Genomic DNA, 19,930 nt, shown 5'->3' on the forward strand with positions numbered 1-19,930 from the left:
TTTCTGCAGTATTAGTAAAGATGTGATCAATACATGTTGATGATTTCATTCCTGTGCTGTTAGTAACTACCCTTGTAGGTTGACTGATAACTTGAACCAGGTTGCAGGCACTGGTTACAGTTTGAAGCTTTTTCTTGAGTGGGCAGCTTGATGAAAGCCAGTCAATATTTAAATCACCCAGAAAATATACCTCTGTTGATATCACATACATTATCAAGCATTTCACACGTTATCCAGATACTGACTGTTAGCACTTGGTGGTCTATAGCAGCTTCCCACAAGAATGGGCTTTAGGTGAGGCAGATGAACCTGTAGCCATATTACTTCAACAGTATTTCATACGAGATCCTATCTAAGCTTTACAGGAATGTGGTTCTGAATATAAACAGCAACACTTCCACCATTGGCATTAGTCTTTTCTGTAAATGTTATAACCTTGTATTGCTACCACTTTATCAAAGGTATTATCTAATTGGGTTTCAGAGATAGTCAGAATATGAATGTAATCTGTTACTAGCAAGTTATTCATTTAATGAACCTTGTTTCTTAAGCTACATATGTTAACGTGGGCTATTTTGAGCACTTTTCTGTTTGCTTGTTTTCATTGCTTTACTGGTAAAAGCTTAGCAGAAGTAGACATGCTCACATTATTTATGTTAGTGCATGGTGGAGCTGCACACAGTGGACTTCCTACTAGGGCACACCGCCTCAGTGCTAACAGCATAAATCTGGTTCATAGGCATATGATTGCTGCATACAATAACTGTAGGATCAGCAGAGGCATTCAGGGCAGTTAGAGGGACATAAATTAGGTTACTTACATTGTGTCTACCAACGCCCCTGGTACCAAGTTAATTTGCTAAAGCATTATGACAACTCAGCGACACAATGGTAGGGATTAACTGAATGGGCTTGGGTCATTAATAAGTAATTGTCTCAACGCAGCCTTATAATGCTGTGAAAGGATCCAGGAACCCAAATGATTTGGGTGGATCCCATCCTCCTTATAAAACGTGTTTTGTTTCCAAAAGGTATCGAAATTGTCAACAAAAGAGCTGCAATAATCACGTAGCCAGTTTTGAAGGGACAGTATCCTGCTAAAGCATTCAATGCCACGATTCAGAGAGGGCACAGGGCCAGATATGATAGGTATTTTATTAGTGTCTAGCAGAGAATCAATCAGCTCTTTAAAATCCAGTTTCAACTGTTCAAAGCTGCCCTTCATAATGCCATTAAAACCTTATGGACTACGATATAATCGATTTCCATTTCCTGACGTAGTACATTCGGGAGCAGCTTAGTAATGTAATTTACTCGAGCTCCGGGATAGGACATTGCTCCTGGTGCAAAAACAATCACATTTCTTACCATGGAGCTGCCCAAAATCACAGCTGGCGAGAAGGACGAGCAAATCCGCCCACTCCCACAATTCATAGGATTTGGAGAACGCTCTAAGGATGGGCTAGAGGCAGGATAACTTGAGCCTGTAGCTCCCGGCGCCTGGTGCAGGCCTCCGACAGATGGAGAAGCTCTGCTCGATCCAGAGCAGGAACGGAAGGTTGCCGACGTCGACTTCGAAATCGTAGAAGGAGTATGAGTAGGCACAGTGGCCACAGACATAGGTACCCCCAGCGACGAAGGTACAGGAAGATGAGACTCCAGGCGAAACTATTAGTTATTTGTATCCGCTCCGGGCCTCTCCTTGGGAGTGTAGACTGCTTTGCGGGAGGCCGCTGTCTTCGGCTTCCACGGCTCGTGACATGCGACCATCGTTGATTGCCATGCTCCTCTTGCTGTGCTCCTTCAACTCCTCTATCAGATAACGACAAACGACAAGGCGGAGATGCATCCAACAAACGCGAACGCCGTCCAGCCACCGGCGAAGAAAAGGTCAACATTCCACTCTGCGTTTTCCCCAGTTTCTTACGTAGGCTGGCAACCTGCATGATCAAGCCTCGGCCTTGCCGCATTGGAACTCTAAGTGATCCAGTTTGTCCCGAAACAAAGTGTAGTAGATACAGCTCCTACAGCGCTGGAACTGTTAATTTACTTCTCCAGACAAAGAGGGCTCCATTGCAAAACTCATCTGGGACTAACTTTGTTAGCTTGATGGCTAGCAGCTCAGCTAGGTTAGCGGCTCTGTCAAGCAGGCTTTAACCTGTCTGTTAGGCAGGATTCCGGGACAAGAAATAGCGGTCCTAGCTAGGGCTGTGGCGGTCATGAAATTTCGTCAGCCGGTGATTGTCAAGCAAATAACTGGTCGGTCTCACGGTAATTGACCGTTAATTAACATAAACACATTTGGCTTCCACATATATGACCAACCGGCTCAATTCGGACTTATGTAGCCAACACAACTGACTGACATCACGTGACTTCCGTCTCGCTTCCGCATTGTCTCCGTGCTGCTGTGCTGTTTGCTGCTACTTGGCTACCTGCCAAACTATTCACGTTTTACTTTTAATAAACGTTTAATCAATCTCTGTGTTCAACAAATTTACCAACTTTTTAGTTTTGTCCTCACTCATCTTTTTTCGTTAAACTTTTTCACCCCGGACGTTTTATCCCGAGACAGAAGAGTCATTTTCCTGTGCGTTTTAGCTGCCAACTTTACTTTATTTTCCTTTTTTCCATCGCAACTTTTTTCCCTTATTCAACTTTTTCACTCCGGACGCTTTATCTGGACATGGTTCGTCAACATCTTCAACAGCCGAAGCTAAGTAGTAACATTAACATGATGTCTTCTAATTGCAGTCGCTGTACTCATAATATACAGGAGAACGATCGCCTTACGGCGAGAATAGCTGTGCTACAAGCCCAGCTTCAGACGCAATCGTTAGGCAAGGGTAATTTCAGTGTAGGAAAGGAAGAAACAGCGTCTGTGCCACCAGTAAGTACAGACAGTAACGTTAGTATAAATCCCCCGCACAGTCCCCGCAGCCGGACAACTTTCTCATGGCTTCTGGAGGGAAATACTGTTGGAATGCTCAACCGGTGTCGCTCATTCAGCCGACAGAAACCTTCAACCGGTTTTCCCCATTATGTAGCGAGTCGGAGTCTGAGTCTGAGTCTTCTCTTGTCTCTACTCCTCCCGTTACGGGGTCTGAGACGCCGAAGGCTCCCACCATTAGCTCTGACAAATTGAAAACCCTAGTCATTGGCGACTCCATTACCCGCAGTATTAGACTTAAAACGAATCACCCAGCGATCATACACTGTTTACCAGGGGGCAGGGCTACCGACGTTAAGGCTAATCTAAAGATGGTGCTGGCTAAAGCTAAAACTGGCGAGTGTAGAGAGTATAGAGATATTGTTATCCACGTCGGCACCAACGATGTTAGGATGAAACAGTCAGAGGTCACCAAGTGCAACATAGCTTCAGCGTGTAAATCGGCTAGAAAGATGTGTCGGCATCGAGTAATTGTCTCTGGCCCCCCTCCCAGTTAGGGGAAGTGACGAGCTCTACAGCAGAGTCTCAGCACTCAATCGCTGGTTGAAAACTGTTTTCTGCCCCTCCCAAAAGATAACATTTGTGGATAATTGGCCCTCTTTCTGGGACTCACCCACAAACAGGACCAAGCCTGACCTGCTGAGGAGTGACGGACTCCATCCTAGCTGGAGGGGTGCTCTCCTCTTATCTACCAACATAGATAGGGCTCTAACTCCTCTAGCCCCACAGTGAAATAGGGTGCAGGCCAGGCAGCAGGCTGTTAGCCAACCTGCCAGCTTAGTGGAGTCTGCCAATAGCATAGTCAGTGTAGTCAGCTCAGCCATACCCATTGAGACTGTGTCTGTGCCTCGACCTAGGTTGGGCAAAACTAAACATGGCGGTGTTCACCCTAGCAATCTTATTAGGATAAAGACCTCCTCCATTCCTGCCATTATTGAAAGAGATCGTGATACCTCACATCTCAAAATAGGGTTACTTAATGTTAGATCCCTCACTTCAAAGGCAGTCATAGTCAATGAACTAATCACTGATCATAATCTTGATGTGATTGGCCTGACTGAAACATGGCTTAAGCCTGATGAATTTGCTGTGTTAAATGAGGCCTCACCTCCTGGTTACACTAGTGACCATATTCCCCGTGCATCCCGCAAAGGCGGAGGTGTTGCTAACATTTACGATAGCAAATTTCAATTTACAAAAAAAAAATGGCGTTTTCATCTTTTGAGCTTCTAGTCATGAAATCTATGCAGCCTACTCAATCACTTTTTATAGCTACTGTTTACAGGCCTCCTGGGCCATATACAGCGTTCCTCTCTGAGTTTCCTGAATTCCTATCAGACCTTGTAGTCATAGCAGATCATATTCTAATTTTTGGTGATTTTAATATTCACATGGAGAAGTCCACAGACCCACTCCAAAAGTCTTTCGGAGCCATCATCGACTCAGTGGGTTTTGTCCAACATGTCTCTGGACCTACTCACTGCCACAGTCATACTCTGGACCTAGTTTTGTCCCATGGAATAAATGTTGTAGATCTTAATGTTTTTCCACAAAATCCTGGACTATCGGACCACCATTTTATTACGTTTGCAATCGCAACAAATAATCTGCTCAGACCCCAACCAAGGAGCATCAAAAGTCGTGCTATAAATTCTCAGACAACACAAAAATTCCTTGATGCCCTTCCAGACTCCTTCTGCCTACCCAAGGACGTCAGAGGACAAAAATCAGTTAACCACTTAACTGAGGAACTCAATTTAACCTTGCGCAATACCCTAGATGCAGTTGCACCCCTAAAAACGAAAAACATTTGTCATAAGAAACTAGCTCCCTGGTATACAGAAAATACCCGAGCTTTGAAGCAAGCTTCCAGGAAATTGGAACGAAATGGCGCCACACCAAACTGGAAGTCTTCCGACTAGCTTGGAAAGACAGTACCGTGCAGTACCGAAGAGCCCTCACTGCTGCTCGATCATCCTACTTTTCCAACTTAATCGAGGAAAATAAGAATAATCCAAAATTTCTTTTTGATACTGTTGCAAAGCTAACTAAAAAGAAGCATTCCCCAAGAGAGGATGGCTTTCACTTCAGCAGTAATAAATTCATGAACTTCTTTGAGGAAAAGATCATGACCATTAGAAAGCAAATTACGGACTCCTCTTTGAATCTGCGTATTCCTCCAGGGCTTAGCTGTCCTGGATCTGCACAGCTCTGCGAGGGCCTGGGATCGGGAGAGACACTTAAGTGTTTTAGTACTATATCTCCTGACACAATGATGAAAATAATCATGGCCTCCAAACCTTCAAGCTGCATACTGGATCCTATTCCTACTAAACTGCTGAAGGAGCTGCTTCCTGTGCTTGGCCCTCCTATGTTGAACATAATAAACAGCTCTCTATCCACCGGATGTGTACCAAACTCACTAAAAGTGGCAGTGATAAAGCCTCTCTTGAAAAAGCCAAACCTTGACCCGGAAAATATAAAAAACTATCGGCCTATATCGAATCTTCCATTCCTCTCAAAAATTTTAGAAAAAGCTGTTGCGCAGCAACTCACTGCCTTTCTGAAGACAAACAATGTATACGAAATGCTTCAGTCTGGTTTTAGACCCCATCATAGCACTGAGACTGCACTTGTGAAGGTGGTAAATGACCTTTTAATGGCGTCAGACCGAGGCTCTGCATCTGTCCTCGTGCTACTAGACCTTAGTGCTGCCTTTGACACCATCGATCACCACATTCTTTTGGAGAGACTGGAAACCCAAATTGGTCTACACGGACAAGTTCTGGCCTGGTTTAGATCTTACCTGTCGGAAAGATATCAGTTTGTCTCTGTAAATGGTCTGTCCTCCGACAAATCAACTGTACATTTCGGGTGTTCCTCAAGGTTCCGTTTTAGGACCACTATTGTTTTCACTATATATTTTACCTCTCGGGGATGTTATTCGAAAACATAATGTTAACTTTCACTGCTATGCGGATGACACACAGCTGTACATTTCAATGAAACATGGTGAAGCCCCCAAAATTGCCCTCGCTAGAAGCCTGTGTTTCAGACATAAGGAAGTGGATGGCTGAAAACTTTTTACTTTTAAACTCGGACAAAACAGAGATGCTTGTTCTAGGTCCCAAGAAACAAAGAGATCTTCTGTTAAATCTGACAATTCACCTTGATGGTTGTAAAGTCGTCTCAAATAAAACTGTGAAGGACCTCGGCGTTACTCTTGACCCTGATCTCTCTTTTGACGAACATATCAAGACTGTTTCAAGGACAGCTTTTTTCCATCTACGTAACATTGCAAAAATTAGAAATTTTCTGTCCAAAAATGATGCAGAAAAATTAATCCATGCATTTGTTACTTCTAGGTTAGACTACTGCAATGCTCTATTTTCCGGCTACCGGATAAAGCACTAAATAAACTTCAGTTAGTGCTAAATACGGCTGCTAGAATCCTGACTAGAACCAAGAAATTTGATCATATTACTCCAGTGCTAGCTTCCCTACACTGGCTTCCTGTTAAGGCAAGGGCTGATTTCAAGGTTTTACTGTTAACCTATAAAGCGTTACATGGGCTTGCTCCTACCTATCTTTCCGAGTTGGTCCTGCCGTACATACCAATACGTACGCTACGGTCGCAAGACGCAGGCCTCCTAATTGTCCCTAGAATTTCTAAGCAAACAGCGGGAGGCAGGGCTTTCTCCTATAGATCTCCATTTTTATGGAACAGTCTGCCTACCCATGTGAGAGACGCAGACTCGGTCTCAACCTTTAAGTCTTTACTGAAGACTTATCTCTTCAGTAGGTCATATGATTGAGTGTAGTCTGGCCCAGGAGTGTGAAGGTGAACGGAAAGGCTCTGGAATAACGAACAGCCCTTGCTGTCTCTGCCGGGCCGGTTCCCCTCTCCACTGGGGTTCTCTGCCTCTAACCCTGTTGCAGGGGCTGAGTCACTGGCTTGCTGGTGCTCTTTCATGGCTTGCTGGTGCTCTTTCATGGGAGGGGTGCGTCACTTGAGTGGGTTGAGTTACTGACGTGATCTTCCTGTCTGGGTTGGCGCCCCCCTTGGTTTGTGCTGTGGTGGAGACCTCTGTGGGCTATACTCGGCCTTGTCTCAGGATTGTAAGTTGGTGGTTGAGGATATCCCTCTAGTGGTGCGGGGGCTGTGCTTTGGCAGAGTGGGTGGGGTTATATCCTTCCTGTTTGGCCCTGTCCGGGGGTTACTTCGGATGGGGCCACAGTGTCTCCGGACCGCTCCTGTCTCAGCCTCCAGTATTTATGCTGCAGTAGTTTATGTGTCGGGGGGCTGGGGTTAGTTGGTTATACCTGGAGTACTTCTCCTGTCTTATCTAGTGTCCTGTGTGAATTTAAGTATGCTCTCTCTAATTCTCTCGTTCTCTCTTTCTCTCTGAGAACCTGAGCCCTAGGACCATACGTCAGGACTACCGGGCATGATGACACCTTGCTGTCCCCAGTCCGCCTGGCCTTGCTGCTATTCCAGTTTCAACTGTTCTGCCTGCGGTTACGAAACCCCTACCTGTCCCAGACCTGCTGTTTTCAACTCTTAATGATCGGCTATGAAAAGCCAACTGAGAGACCTGAGCCCTAGGACCATACGTCGGGACTACCGGCCGTGGTGACTCCTTGCTGTCCCCAGTCCGCCTGGCCTTGCTGCTATTCCAGTTTCAACTGTTCTGCCTGCGGTTATGGAACCCCTACCTGTCCCAGACCTGCTGTTTTCAACTCTTAATGATCGGCTATGAAAAGCCAACTGAGATTTATTCCTGATTATTATTTGACCATGCTTGTCACTTATGAACATTTTTGAACATCTTGGCATGGTTCTGTTATAATCTTCACCCGGCACAGCCAGAAGAGGACTGGCCACCCCTCATAGCCTGGTTCCTCTCTAGGTTTCTTCCTAGGTTTTCGCCTTTCTAGGGAGTTTTTCCTAGCCACCGTGCTTTTACACCTGCATTACTAGCTGTTTGGGGTTTTAGGCTGGGTTTCTGTACAGCACTTCGAGATATTAGCTGATGTAAGAAGGGCTATATAAAATAAAATTGATTGATTGATTGAAATTTGAAATTGTGTTTTTAGATTGGATAAAAGTAGAGACTCAGAGCTAGAAAATTGTCTATCCTACACTACAGTTGAGGAACAATGGGAAAGTAATTCTGCTTGGAAAGTTGATAAACTTGTAACCTCACTTTTGATAAAATGGCCTTTGAATGTTTTGGTACACCTATTGGAGAGCTCTTCTTTGTCTACACCGATTCAGCATCGTTCACACCCTCTTAAGCTTTAGCCCCACCCATCTCTTTAAGGGTTGATCCGAGCGTTCTGCAGTCAAGCACCCAAGCTAACTGGCTAATGTTGGCTAGCTTGCTAGCTACTTCCAGATATAAATGGATACTTGCATAGTGGAGTCGTTTGTTAAGACATGTAGCTTGCTAGCTAATCAATAAACCATAATCCCAACTCATGACATTACTACCCTGCATGAATCTGCAGGTAGCTAACCAACCAGGTTCAATGTTAGCTAGATAACATTAGGCTATAACTAGCAAAGCAAAAGGCTCTGATATACGAATAATATTACTACACAGATCATACATGTAACGTTAGCTAGCTGACCTAACAGCAGCAGTCAAGCACCCAAGCTAACTGGCTAACATTGCCTAGCTTGCTAGCTACTTCCATAAATGAGAGAACAACTCACTCTGACCAATTTACTCGCCCTAGCAAAGCTTGTTAGGCTGTTTTTTTGTTATCCAGAGCGTTGGTGACTGCAACTGTGCTGCTGGCAACAATTTATTTACGCTTTTTTGCCAACATTTACTGACAAAGGCCGTATTCAACGGGTGTTGAGTGTTCGTAAATTCGTCAGTTATTCTGCGCTCTGGCACACTCAGATGACAGTGCTCTGAAATCGGAGTAGATAGCCAGAGCGAATTTACCAGCTACGTCTATCAACAGCTGTCGTGTCGCAGTGACATCATGAACATTCTATTGAAATGGATACATGCATTGTGGAGTCTTTTGTTAAGACATGTAGCTTGCTAGCTAAACAATGAACCATAATCCCAACTCATGACATTACTACCCTGCATGAATCTGCAGGTAGCTAACCAACCAGGTTCAATGTTAGCTAGCTAACATTAGGCTGAAACCAGCAAAGCAAATGGCTCTGAGATACGAATAATATTACTACACAGATCATACACGTAACATTAGCTAGCGAGCCAGCCAGCTAACGTTAGCTATCTAGCTAACAGTACACTAACTTGAAATGAAAACGACTTTCTGACTAAATTAGAAATGTGTAATAACTGAAAATGTAGCTAGCTAGACTATCTTACCCGTATACAGTGAGGGAAAAAAGTATTTGATCCCCTACTGATTTTGTACGTTTGCCCACTGACAAAGACATGATCAGTCTATAATTTTAATGGTAGGTTTATTTGAACAGTGAGAGACAGAATAACAACAAGAAAATCCAGAAAAACGCATGTCAAAAATGTTATAAATTGATTTGCATTTTAATGAGGGAAATAAGTATTTGACCCCTCTGCAAAACATGACTTAGTACTTGGTGGCAAAACCCTTGTTGGCAATCACAGAGGTCAGACGTTTCTTGTAGTTGGCCACCAGGTTTGCACACATCTCAGGAGGGATTTTGTTCCACTCCTCTTTGCAGATCTTCTCCAAGTCATTAAGGTTTCGAGGCTGACGTTTGGCAACTCAAACCTTCAGCTCCCTCCACAGATTTTCTATGGGATTAAGGTCTGGAGACTGGCTACACCACTCCAGGACCTTAATGTGCTTCTTCTTGAGCCACTCCTTTGTTGCCTTGGCCGTGTGTTTTGGGTCATTGTCATGCTGGAATACCCATCCACGACCCATTTTCAATGCCCTGGCTGAAGGAAGGAGGTTCTCACCCAAGATTTGATGCGGTGAAGTTGTCCTGTCCCCTTAGCAGAAAAACACCCCCAAAGCATAATGTTTCCACCTCCATGTTTGACGGTGGGGATGGTGTTCTTAGGGTCATAGGCAGCATTCCTCCTCCTCCAAACACAGCGAGTTGAGTTGATGCCAAAATGCTTGATTTTGGTCTCATCTGACCACAACACTTTCACCCAGTTCTCCACTGAATCATTCAGATGTTCATTGGCAAACTTCAGACGGCCCTGTATACAGTGGGGGAAAAAAGTATTTAGTCAGCCACCAATTGTGCAAGTTCTCCCACTTAAAAAGATGAGAGAGGCCTGTAATTTTCATCATAGGTACACGTCAACTATGACAGACAAATTGAGAAAATAAAATCCAGAAAATCATATTGTAGGATTTTTTATGAATTTATTTGCAAATTATGGTGGAAAATAAGTATTTGGTCACCTACAAACAAGCAAGATTTCTGGCTCTCACAGACCTGTAACTTATTCTTTAAGAGGCTCCTCTGTCCTCCACTCGTTACCTGTATTAATGGCACCTGTTTGAACTTGTTATCAGTATAAAAGACACCTGTCCACAACCTCAAACAGTCACACTCCAAACTCCACTATGGCCAAGACCAAAGAGCTGTCAAAGGACACCAGAAACAAAATTGTAGACTTGCACCAGGCTGGGAAGACTGAATCTGCAATAGGTAAGCAGCTTGGTTTGAAGAAATCAACTGTGGGAGCAATTATTAGGAAATGGAAGACATACAAGACCACTGATAATCTCCCTCGATCTGGGGCTCCACGCAAGATCTCACCCTGTGGGGTCAAAATGATCACAAGAACGGTGAGCAAAAATCCCAGAACCACACGGGGGACCTAGTGAAGGACCTGCAGAGAGCTGGGACCAAAGTAACAAAGCCTACCATCAGTAACACACTACGCCGCCAGGGACTCAAATCCTGCAGTGCCAGACGTGTCCCCCTGCTTAAGCCAGTACATGTCCAGGCCCGTCTGAAGTTTGCTAGAGTGCATTTGGATGATCCAGAAGAGGATTGGGAGAATGTCATATGGTCAGATGAAACCAAAATATAACTTTTTTGGTAAAAACTCAACCTCGTCGTGTTTGGAGGACAAAGAATGCTGAGTTGCATCCAAAGAACACCATACCTACTGTGAAGCATGGGGGTGGAAACATCATGCTTTGGGGCTTTTTTTCTGCAAAGGGACCAGGACGACTGATCCGTGTAAAGGAAAGAATGAATGGGGACATGTATCGTGAGATTTTGAGTGAAAACCTCCTTCCATCAGCAAGGGCATTGAAGATGAAACGTGGCTGGGTCTTTCAGCATGACAATGATCCCAAACACACCGCCCGGGCAACGAAGGAGTGGCTTCGTAAGAAGCATTTCAAGGTCCTGGAGTGGCCTAGCCAGTCTCCAGATCTCAACCCCATAGAAAATCTTTGGAGGGAGTTGAAAGTCCGTGTTGCCCAGCGACAGCCCCCAAAACATCACTGCTCTAGAGGAGATCTGCATGGAGGAATGGGCCAAAATACCAGCAACAGTGTGTGAAAACCTTGTGAAGACTTACGGAAAAACATTTGACCTGTGTCATTGCCAACAAAGGGTATATAACAAAGTATTGAGAAACTTTTGTTATTGACCAAATACTTATTTTCCACCATAATTTGCAAATAAATTCATTAAAAATCCTACAATGTGATTTTCTGGATATTTTTTCTCATTTTGTCTGTCATAGTTGACGTGTACCTATGATGAAAATTACAGGCCTCTCTCATCTTTTTAAGTGGGAGAACTTGCACAATTGGTGGCTGACTAAATACTTTTTTTCCCCACTGTATGTGCTTTCTTGAGCAGGGGGACTTTGCGGGCGCTGCAGGATTTCAGTCCTTCACGGCGTAGTGTGTTACCAATTGTTTTCTTGGTGACTATGGTCCCAGCTGCCTTGAGATCATTGACAAGATCCTCCCGTGTAGTTCTGGGCTGATTCCTCAACGTTCTCATGATCATTGCAACTCCACAAGGTGAGAACTTGCATGGAGCCCCAGGCCGAGGGAGATTGACAGTTATTTTGTGTTTCTTCCATTTGCGAATAATCGCACCAACTGTTGTCACCTTCTCACCAAGCTGCTTGGCGATGGTCTTGTAGCCCATTCCAGCCTTGTGTAGGTCTACAATCTTGTCCCTGACATCCTTGGAGAGCTCGTTGGTCTTGGCCATGGTGGAGAGTTTGGAATCTGATTGATTGATTGCTTCTGTGGACAGGTGTCTTTTATACAGGTAATAAAATGAGATTAGGAGCACTCCCTTTAAGAGTGTGCTCCTAATCTCAGCTCGTTACCTGTATAAAAAGACACCTGGGAGCCAGAAATCTTTCTGATTGAGAGGGGGTCAAATACTTATTTCCCTCATTAAAATGCAAATCAATTTATAACATTTTTGACAGGCGTTTTCTGGATTTTTTTGTTGCTATTCTGTCTCTCACTGTTCAAATAAACCTACCATTCAAATTATAGACTGATCATTTCTTTGTCAGTGGGCAAACGTACAAAATCAGCAGGGGATCAAATACTTTTTCCCCCTCACTGTACATGGGTGGACGCTTCTCCCTCTCTGTCACAGATGCCATGGTTGCCCTTAGTTTGAAGATGTAATCCGAAGACAGGTGTTTTCTCCATCTCCTTAGCTATCATACTCTAATTCCACGGATTTCAAAACTCGGTCCTCCAGAAAGTGGAGAGCAACATTTATGCAGTTCTACTACGCAATATATATTTTTTAAAGCGCCGTTAGGCAGGATTACCTACACATACTGACCAGCTCAAATAGACAGAAGCGTGCTACATGGCAGACCAATTCGAACTCATCTCTCGGCATGTGCAGCCCACTCATTATCTCAGCCAATCATGGCTAGCAGGAAGGTTGCTGTCTTTTTCTGTGGCTAAACCAACTAGGCTCATAATTTAACCAATTTTATTTGTATTTACAGATGGCATACAAGTTTGTTATTAAGGCATATGAAAGTTCAAATGTTCCAGAAGGCATTTCTGGCAAAAAAAAAACACATTTTGATTTAAAAAAAAGTTTACCTTCAAATGGCTCTCCTGTGAAGTAGTGACGCGCGACATACGATTAGTTTCCGGAAACAAGTCACATATAGCCTACAAGCCACTGATGCAGACCTTTGGAACATCTACATTAAAAAAAGTCTAATAGATCCACGTAATAAAGCCTACACCTCCACAATAAATCGATTATTTATTTTAGACAGGTCTAAAGAAGCATCATATGAAGAAAATGTAGTCTATTTCAAAAGATAGCATACTCTGAGTTGTCCTTTTGTTAGGTCCTGATCTGGCTATGCCAAATGGCTGTGGGCTACACTAGTTCATTTAGCAGACAAGATTTAAGAATTCCATTTGATTATTTTATATTATTTTATAGTATTTAGAATACAATTGAACAAAGCTGAATAAAATATAAATATTCTCTCCAAACGATTTGAGGGAGTGCGCAAATGTGGCTATTCTGTGTTGAGCGGCAAACAAAGAAATAGGTACTCCTATGTGCTTAATTTAGAGTTATTAATGTAACTTTAGATGTTCTAAAAACATTGGGCCATATGTTTTGATTTTTAATACATTGTAAGGCTGCATGATGCGACTCTAATAATGATTTGAAAAAAGTGGCTTTGTTTTTGCGCAGGCTGTACACACTTCATTAGTCTCTCATTCACAAATTGACAAGCACTTGATATTGCCTCGAATATCACGGCGGCATCCCCTTCGTGGCCGTAATGTACCCTAAAAGATTCCATGTCTTTTGCGGCCAGTGGCCGTTGTGCTGTTCTCCATGAGTGCTGCGCGCTCTTAAGCACCTCTCACTCGCATTGCTCTCCATCACGTGATCTGGTCTTTCTCACAGGCTACAATTGAAGACAGACACATCCCAAACTTGAAACTCACACGTAAAACCCTGTAAAGCTGATTCATGTGCTTAATTTTAAGAAGTTATTTGGCCATTTTAGTTGTGATACAAACCTTATCAAAACATTTAGGCCTATGGGCTAGGCTACATGAGGTGTGCGACTATGATTCGAAAAAGTAACACAAAAAAAGCAGTTTCTTTTGCTGGGCATCATTCACAAGTGATAATATATCATTCACAAGTGATAGGCTAATATTGTTACCCATCAGACTATTCTTGATTTCATCTTGTCTTTACAGTGGCTTGCGAAAGTATTCACCCCCCTTGACATTTTTCCTATTTTGTTGCCTTACAACCTGGAATTGATTTTTGGGGGGTTTGTATCATTTGAATTACACAATATGCCTACCACTTTGAAGATGCAAAATATTTTTTCTTGTGAAACAAACAAGAAATAAGACAAAAAAACAGAAAACTTGAGGTGTTGGGTTTGCGCCAGACATAGAGTTTTCCTTGATGGCCAAAAAGCTCAATTTTAATCTCATCTGACCAGAGTACCTTCTTCCATATGTTTGGGGAGTCTACCACATGCCTTTTGGCCTACACCAAACATGTTTGCTTATTTTTCTCTTTAAGCAATGGCTTTTTTTTGGCCACTCTTCCATAAAGCCCAGCTCTGTGGAGTGTACAGCTTAAAGTGGTCCTATGGACAGATACTCCAATCTCCGCTGTGGAGCTTTGCAGCTCCTTCAGGGTTATCTTTGGTCTCTTTGTTGCCTCTCTGATTAATGCCCTCCTTGCCTGGTCCGTGAATTTTGGTGCGCGGCCCTCTCTTGGCAGGTTTGTTGTGGTGCCATATTCTTTCCATTTTTTAATAATGGATTTAATGGTGCTCCGTGGGATGTTCAAAGTTTCAGATGTTTTTTTATAACCCAACCCTGATCTGTACTTCTCCACAACTTTGTCCCTGACCTGTTTGGAGAGCTCCTTGGTCTTCATGGTGCCGCTTGCTTGTTGGTGCCCCTTGCTTAGTGGTGTTGCAGACTCTGGGGCCTTTCAGAACAGGTGTATATATACTGAGATCATGTGACAGATCATGTGACACAGATTGCACAAAGGTGAACTTTATTTAACTAATTATGTGACTTCTGAAGGTAATTGGTTGCACCAGATCTTATTTAGGGGCTTCATAGCAAAGGGGTTGAATACATATGAATACATAGAATTTTTTGAAACAAGTTATTTTTTTCATTTCACTTCACCAATTTGTACTATTTTGTGTATGTCCATTACATGAAATCCAAATAAAAATCAATTTAAATTGCAGGTTGTAATGCAACAAAATAGGAAAAACGCCAAGGGGGATGAATAATTTTGCAATATACTATATACTAAATAATATATGTGTGAAATTTGTTTTGATTTAAAATGGACCCTTTTCATGCAACTGTCTCAAAAACAGGGGCAGCGTGAAAAATACACGTAATCTATGCACTTAAATAGCGAATGGAGGACGCTTTTCCCGTGGTTCATTTTCATGCCAGCCAGGTAGGCTATACTCCTGTTGTGTAAGATAAACAATATGCTTAAATAAATATAGTAGGCCTAGCCTATAGAAAGCTGATGGGCTCCTCCTCTTTTTAGTAGAGGCCATCACTCTGTTTTCTCACGCAATTGCATAGCCTATTGAAATGTTGCACAACATGAGCTCATGAAGTCTTTGATTAGAATTTCGAACACATTGCATTGATGTCAGAGTGATTAGAGGGACAATAGAGTGCTGAGTACCAGGCAGTTAGCAAGTTTGGTAGGTTACTAATGACCATCAGCAGCATGACTAAACGGTCACGTGGAATTTGACTGCCTTCATGACTCGTGACCGCCGGTGTGGCGGTAATATGGTCACCACAACAGCCCTAGTCCTAGATGTTAAAAGCTAACTGTGTCACGGAGTCCATGCAAAAAAAAGTTCGCTATTATTGCCTTGGAATTGTAAACATTGTGAATTTGTGTGCAGGGCTACCTTGCAAAAAGAGGCCTTGGTCTCAATAGGATTCCCTGTTTAAATACATTTAAAAAATGAAAAACAAATAAGAAATAATAACATACAGTATAATCAAAGATGTTTATAACTGACCCAAGATAGGCCACAGGATGTCGTTTCCAATGGTAGCAAATAAATAATCTCTCTGTACTTTGCTCCATTCATCTTTCCCTCGATCCTGACTAGTCTCCCAGTCCCTGCCGCTGAAAATCATCCCCACAGCACGATGCTGCCACCACCATGCTTCACGTAGGGATGGTGCCAGGTTTCCTCCAGACGTGACACTTGGCATTCAGGCCAAAGAGTTCAATCTTGGTTTCATCAGACCAGAGAATCTTGTTTCTTATGGTCTGAGTCTTTAGGTGCCTTTTGGCAAACTCCAAGCAGGCTGTCATGTAACTTCTACTGAGGAGTGGCTTCCGTCTACCATAAAGGCCTGATTGGTGGAGTGCTGCAGAGATGGTTGTCCTTCTGGAAGGTTCTCCCATCTCCACAGAGGAACTCTGGAGCTCTGTCAGAGTGACCATCGGGTTCTTGGTCACCCCCATGACCAAGGCCCTTCTCCCCTGATTGCTCAGTTTGGCCGGGTGGCCAGCTCTAGGAAGAGTCTTGGTGGTTCCAAACTTCTTCCATTTAAGAATGATGGAGGCCACTGTGTTCTTGGGGACATTCAATGCTGCAGACATTTTTTGGTATCCTTCCCCAGATCTGTGCCTCAACACAATCCTGTCTCAGAGCTCTATTGATAATTCCTTCGACCTCATGGCTTGGTTTTTGCTCTGACATGCACTGTTAACTGTGGGACCTTATATAGACAGGTGTGTGCCTTTCCAAATCAATTGAATTTACCACAGTTGTAGAAACATCAAGGATGATCAATGGAAACAGGATGCAGCTGAGCTCAATTTCGAGTCTCATTGCAAAGGGTCTGAATACTCATGTAAATAAGGTATCTGTTTTATTTTTTTATACATTTGCAAACATTTCAATAAACCTGTTTTCACTTTGTCATTATGGGGTATTGTGTGTAGATTGATCAGTAAAAAAATTTATAGAAAAAGATCACCCAAAAAAATATATTTTAGAATAAGGAAGTAACGTAACAAAATGTGGAAAATGGAAGATGCCTGAAAACTTTCAGAATGCACTGTAGCTAATGTTGCATCTGAAGACAGGGTTGATCCCTGCTTGTACACTCAGTGTATATGTAAACAGACAATAAATGTCTCCATTTTTGTTTTCTTAGAATGTGTCGAGTGGTATTATATACTGAATGATATATTATCAGTACTTGTTGCATTTACAACTTGTCTAAGTCCTATCATCAACTGTAGATATCGCTGTAGATTGACTGCATTGTTTGATTGGAATGTTTGCATATTGGCAGTTAATTAGAAAAATAATGGAATCTTTCCTCTTAAACTGGCTGGCTAGCTAGCTAAAAAAAATACAGTGCAGATTCATTCTTTAAATTCATTATTTTAAACAATATCTTATCACAGCACTGGCAAACCATGGTTGACCAACTCCCTGACTAAAATGGCTGACCTTTATCCCATCATAAGAAGGTTAATGTCCATTCTAGTATTCTAATTCCTAATTCTATGGTAGTCGTATTGCCTTTATAAGCACATCGATAGACTACACTCAAGCTGGGCAATGTGTATGCGATGTCCACATGTAGCCTATAACTGTAGGGATATTGAATATCATATCATATTAATATATAATTAGTTCTGGGATTTGTATTCCGGGAAAGCTCTAACAGCGGACAAAACTAGACAGTTATAGAATACTGTGTTGTAGGACAGCTAAGTTGACTGAAGACTGCAGGAATTCAACTCGCAGTAGTTGACATCGTTTCCAAGGTAACATGTTTTACAGTTGAAGTCGGAGGTATACATACACCTTGGCATTTAAACTCAGTTTTTCAAAATTCCTGACATTTAATCCTAGTAAAAATTCCCTGTCTTAGGTCAGTTAGGATCACCACTTTATTTTAAGAATGTGAAATGTCAGAATAATAGTAGAGAGAATTATTTATTTCAGCTTTTATTTATTTCATCACATTCCCAGTGGGTCAGAAGTTTACATAGACTAAATTAGTATTTGGTAGCATTGCCTTTAAATACTTGGGTCAAACATTTCGGGTAGCCTTCCACAAGCTTCCCACAATAAGTTGGGTGAATTTTGGGCCATTCCTCCTGACAGAGTAGGTGTAACTGAGTCAGGTTTGTAGGCCTCCTTGCTCGCACACGCTTTTTCAGTTCTGCCCACACATTTTCTATAGATTGAGGCCAGGGCTTTGTGATGGCCACTCCAATACCTTGACTTTGTTGTCCTTAAGCCATTTTGCCACAACTTTGGAAGTATGCTTGAGGTCATTGTCCATTTGGAAGACCCATTTGCGACCAAGCTTTAACTTCCTGACTGATGTCTTGAGATGTTGCTTCAATATATCCACATAATTTTCCTTCCTCATGATGCCATCTATTTTCTGAAGTGCACCAGTCCCTCCTGCAGCAAAGCACCCCCACAGCATGATGCTGTCACCCCCGTGCTTCACGGTTGGGATGGTGTTCTTCGGCTTGCAAGCAACCCACTTTTCCTCCAAACATAATGATGGTCATTATGGCCAAACAGTTCTATTTTTGTTTCATCAGACCAGAGGACATGTCTCCAAAAAGTACAATCTTTGTCCCCATGTGCAGTTGCAAACCGTAGTCTGCTTTTTTATGGCAGTTTTGGAGCAGTGGCTTTTTCCTTGCTGAGCGGCCTTTCAGGTTATGTCAATATACTTTTGTACCTGTTTCCTCCAGCATCTTCACAAGGTCCTTTGCTGTTGTTCTGGGATTGATTTGCACTTTTCGCACCAAAGTACATTCATCTCTAGGAGACAGAACGCGTCTCCTTTCTGAGCGGTATGACGGCTGCGTGGTCCCATGGTGTTTATACTTGCGTACTACTGTTTGTACAGATGAACGTGGTACCTTCAGGCATTTGGAAATTGCTCCCACGGATGAACCAGACTTTTGGAGGTCTACAATTTTTTTCTGAGGTCTTTTGATTTTCCCATGATGTCAAGCAAAGAGAGTTTGAAGGTAGGCCTTGAAATATATCCACAGGTACACCTCCAATTGACTCTAATGATGTCAATCAGAAGCTTCTAAAGCCATGACATCATTTTCTGGAATTTTCCAAGCTGTTTAAAGGCACAGTCAACTTAGTGTATGTAAACTTCTGACCCACTGGAATTGTGATACAGTGAATTATAAGTGAAATAATCTGTCTGTAAACAATTGTTGGAAAAATTACTTGTGTCATGCACAAAGTAGATGTCCTAACCGACTTGCCAAAATGATAGTTTGATAACAAGAAATTTGTGGAGTGGTTGAAAAACAAGTTTTAATGACTCCAACCTAAGTGTATGTAAACTTCCGACTTCAACTGTACATGACTGATGAAACTTTGAAACTAACTTGCAAGCTACTTTCGTGGCAAAGCATTGTAGAACAAGTGTCTAATGAAACACATTCCAGACACTGGTTCTTGCGATTTTGGCATAATTGTGATTTGACAGAAAAATATAAGCTAGATAGGCTGCAGCTACACTATATATACAAAAGTATGTGGACACCCCTTCAAATTAGTGGATTCGGCCATTTCAGCCACAACCGTTGCCGACAGGTGTATAACATTGAGCACACAGCCATGCAATCTCCATAGACAAACACTGGCAGTAGAATGGCCTTACTGAAGAGCTCAGTAACTTTCAACGTGGCACCGTCATAGGATGCCACCTTTCCAACAAGTCAGTTCGTCAAATGTATGCCCTGCTGAAGCTGCCCCGGTCAACTGTAAGCGCTGTTATTGTGAAGTGAAAACGTCTAGGAGCAACAATGGCTCAGCCACGAAGTGGTAGGCCACACAAACTCACAGAACGGCACCGCTGAGTGCTGAAACGCGTAGTGTGTAGAAATCGTCTGTCCTCAGTTGCAACACTCACTACCGAGTTCCAAATTGCCTCTGGAAGCAACGTCAACACAAT

The sequence above is a fragment of the Coregonus clupeaformis genome, chromosome 13 (assembly GCF_020615455.1).
Source record: "Coregonus clupeaformis isolate EN_2021a chromosome 13, ASM2061545v1, whole genome shotgun sequence".
In the NCBI taxonomy this organism is placed as follows: domain Eukaryota; kingdom Metazoa; phylum Chordata; class Actinopteri; order Salmoniformes; family Salmonidae; genus Coregonus; species Coregonus clupeaformis.